This window comes from Hipposideros armiger, unplaced genomic scaffold (assembly GCF_001890085.2).
Source record: "Hipposideros armiger isolate ML-2016 unplaced genomic scaffold, ASM189008v1 scaffold_39, whole genome shotgun sequence".
NCBI classification, from domain to species: domain Eukaryota; kingdom Metazoa; phylum Chordata; class Mammalia; order Chiroptera; family Hipposideridae; genus Hipposideros; species Hipposideros armiger.
In genome coordinates this window covers 4,465,686-4,469,931 of record NW_017731389.1, presented here as the reverse complement: position 1 = coordinate 4,469,931, position 4,246 = coordinate 4,465,686, and the positions used below count along the sequence as shown (strand labels likewise).

The window sequence follows — 4,246 nt, the reverse complement described above, 5'->3', positions numbered from 1 at the left end:
CTCTCTCTCTCTCTCTCTCTCTTTCTTTGTTTCTCTCTCTCCTCCATCCCAAGCCTATGTACCTGCGTGAGTTTCTTGCACTCTTTCGTTCTCCTCAGCAGTCTCTGTTAAAGCTTCCTCTCAGCTACACTTTGGAGAAAAGTTAAGGATGAGATAAGAGCTTCATGTGTTGTTCTCCTGAGGTCTTCTCATGTTGCCCTGAGGAATGAAGCCCTCATGGTGAGATCTCCGACAGCAAGAACAAAGATGATGAGATCAGGGCTGTCCGGGTGCTCCTCAGAGTGTCTCCTCAGCTCACTTTGGACACAACAATGACAGTGGCACTCTGAATAAAGTTGTTATGGACTGAATGTTTGTGTCCCACCAAAAAGTTCATGTTAAAGCCTAACCCCCAAAGTGATGGTGGTAGGAGGTGGGGCTTTTGGGAGATGATTCAGTTATGAGTGTGGAGCCCCCCTGCTGGGATTAGGGTCCCTATAAGAGCAAGAGAGCCAGCTGTCCCTCTCTGCTGTCCACCATGACAGGATACAATGAGAAGACAGCCATCCGCAAGCCAGATGGTACTCACTTAACCCAACCATTTGGGCTCCCTGATCTCAGATTTCCAGCCTCCAGCGCCACAAGAAATAAATTTCTGTTGTTTATAAGCCACCCAGGCTATGGTACTTTGTTATAGCAGCCCAAACTGACAAAGGCAAACGCTATATAAGTATGAACTTCATCGTCATCATTATCACCAGGGCCAGGACTACGGTGAGGCTAGTGAGGCACTCACTTTCAGAGTCATTCATTTTGCAGCCTCACTTAGTCCCAACCCTGATTATCATCACCAGTGAATCCTTAGCAGGTGCCAGGCCCTGCTTAAGACCTTTATATGTCATTCATTCATTGAATCAAAAGAGGAAGCTAAGGCACAGAAATATCACCCATAGACATTCTGCCTAAGCTATAGCTAATGAAGGGTAGAATTTGGATTTAAACTGGTGACAGTTAAACAGGTCCTCTAAGTCTCTTCCCCTCCCCCAGCTTTATTGAGATATAATTGACAGAGATTATATATATTTAAGATGTAAAATCTGAATATTTTACATGTGTATACATTGTGATATGATTACCATAATCAAGCTAAGCTTCTGATATTATGCAAAATTATGATGACTTTTTAAAAATTCCTATTGCTTTATTTTTACAAATTATTTCCTTTTTCTAGTAATTACATATCCATTTTGTATTCCCCCTAATCTAAACAGGGAATTTTTTGGAGTCATTTTGATTTCATTACCAAATATCTTCATTACTAATTAAGAGTAAAAATAATTCAAACCATTACAACTTAAGTTAAATAAAATGTATATCCATCACCACACACTGTCAGTTATAGAGATTAACTAAAATAGATCACTTGAGAATTTCCCCATTTAAATGCCTTCATAAATTCCTCTTCGGTAAAAGACAGCATCTGGGTAGCTTCAATATGCATCTTCTGCCTTTTTAAAACATCAATTAATTTTAATAGTTTTTTGAATCCTATCATTAATTCTACTCTGTTTTTCTAGCTTCCTGTTTTCAGATTTTAAGGCTTTGGTTTTATGTGTGTGTTCTTCAGTTGCTACAACATATCTTGTTATTTTGCCTAATTTACTTAGCTCCAACTTATACTTTTCTGCTTCTTATAGAGCTCTATTCAAGCGAAATTCTGTGGCACTTTGACTAGTGGCAGCTTGTTTTTGTAATCTTATTTTCTTTCTTTTTTCTTTTTAATTAAAGTTTATTGGGGTAACAATGGTTAGTAAATTTACATAGGTTTCAGGTGTACAATTCTGTAATACATCATCTATATATCACATTGTGTGTTCACCACCCAGTAGTCTTATTTTCTAATTCCCTTTCTACTGAAGACAGCTGTTGCTATAATCCATCATATTTTCTTTTTGCTTCTTTGAAAACAGTTTTATCTTTTTCTGTTTGAGACTGTTGTTGCAAATTAATTGTTGCTGCCGTCTCACACAATTTTCTTCAAAACTTTTTACTTCGGACTTTAAATCTTGACTTTCGTTCTCCCTTTTATTGCATTTACATATGGCATTATCCAATTGCTCCTGCATATCATGGGGTTTGGCCTTTAGAAATCTGATCTGTGCTCTTCTGTTCCAATGTCTTTATTAACACTACAAAAAATGTCATCATGTATACAATCAGGTAAGCCTTCTTCCAGTTGCCCTTCAATTTTGCTAACTGGTTTTGCAAGAGAAAAGTCTGAGAAATCCTCTGGAATGGATAATTCATTAGCAGTTTGTACATCAGAGTATTTCAGTTTTATACTGGAATTTGTTTTCCTTCCTTTATTTGCAGAATGTGGATTGTTTTGAATCTTGTTTACTGGATCAATGTTTTTGGTCTTTGGCTTAGTTTCTGAATATAAATTGTCCCTTCAGATGATAATAGACCCCTTAAGCTGAATCACCTTCTTCTTCAATTTAATTTGTGTTGAAATAGGCGATTATACTTCTTGTTGATCTCTTATTACTTCTATAGTTGTGGAACCAGATCAGTTGTGTTTGACTCTGATTCTGCATTTAAGTGCTTATATTCTTCCTCCTTGGTGAACAGATCTCATGGAGGTGTGGCTGGTTGCTGAACCCATGATGGGAGTGGAGTCCCTGAAATGGTCTGCCTCGGTCCTAGAGAAGCACAGCATGACACACAGGGCTACATGGGAAAGCTTCAGGGTGGTCAGGAGACAGAAAACAGGGGCCCTGACAATTTATTTTCAAGAAGAAATCTGTGCGATGAAGTAGTTAATTATTAAGAATGGTAAGTTAAGGGCCGGCTGAGTGGCTCAATTGGTAATTGGTTAAGAGCTGGCTCAAGGGTTTGAGCTCTGAGCAACAGCGGTTTGAGTCTGGCCTGAGCTGAGCTGCCGCTGAGCTGCCAACAGGTGGCAGGATGGCTCAGCTAAAAATAAAAAAGAATGGTAAGTTAGCGAATAAGTTTCTGCCAGTGACTAACAGTGTGATCACAGGCAAATTAATTGGCCTCTCTGGACCAGTAAGGAAATTGCACTCATATACTTTCCCAGCAGAAGTAAATGGTAAAGGGATTAAGGAGTATTGGTGCAAGATAATAGGAAGTATGTGAGGTTATGGTTATTGGTAAAGCTTCTGCCCCATCTATCTGTTTTCTAATGCCATTTATTTTCAACCTATGCTGGCCAAACTAATATGTTTGTTGGTGAAATTCTGCTGCAGGTTGGGTTGCAAATCCATGAAGTGAACACAGTTTTCAGGGTGTATCATTGACGGCCAGGAAATAATTCCTAACTTGGAGCAACTGAAAACATTAGCTCAACATTTTGCAGTAACAGTAGACATAGATGCCAAGTCCTCTGGCTGAGCCAAGTCATCTGTAAAAGGTGGACACAATTCCATCTAAATAATAGAACAGTAGCAGCTTGGATTTATGTTTCTGCATTATTCTCTGTTTAGTTCAAATTGGACCTGCTACACCACCTGATTTCTCAGCAGGCAGTTTATCCTGTAGGAGAAATTCCATATTGAGTAACAAATCTCATTTCCTGTCAGACTGAAGGAGACAGCAAAAGCCAGATGGCTCTTCAAGGCTGTTAATTATGCTCAGTGATCTCAAGATGGATGCAGTCTACTTCTGTACTTTTTCTCATAAACCACAAGGTGGTGGTAAAGCACAGGAAATTATTCTTAAGCTTGCTGGTGTCACTTGCCAGCGAGGAGGGTACATGGAAGGCAAAGATCCATTAACTCAAGCGGCTGAGTAAAAAAGGAAAACAGGGGCCTAGGAAGGGCCTAGCAAGGAAGGCCTCACACACAGTGAATTCCTACTTAACCTTAGAAACCCACAGGTGCTTATTTTTTCAGAAACTTGAGGCTGCAGATAAATTAGGTCTGAAAATTCAAAGGAGTTTAAAAGAGCAATTAAGTTGTACTTTGATTTGGTAATGAAGCCAGCACTAAGCAATGGGACAGTTAATTAGGGTAATTGAGCTCAGAGCTCAAAAAACCACCATGCCTTCGCTGTAAATTTTACACCTGTTAAAGGCTGTGAGTGTTTACAGGTGGGATGAGCTGTGAAGGAAACCCCCAGAGAACCTGCAGGAAATTTTAGGCAACTGGGAGGTCACCTCCCCCAAAATCAGGGGGGAGAAGGGGAAGAAAGAGAGAGAGAGAGAGAGAGAGAGAGAGAGAGAGAGAGAGAGAGAGAGAGAGAGAGA

General features: G+C 39.7%; 1 pseudogene; it reads right to left on the bottom strand.

The window, feature by feature from the left end:
* Positions 1-1,384: 1,384 nt before the first annotated feature.
* LOC109380617 (testis-expressed sequence 9 protein-like) overlaps positions 1,385-4,246 on the bottom strand; it is an 8,486-nt pseudogene continuing 5,624 nt past the window's right edge.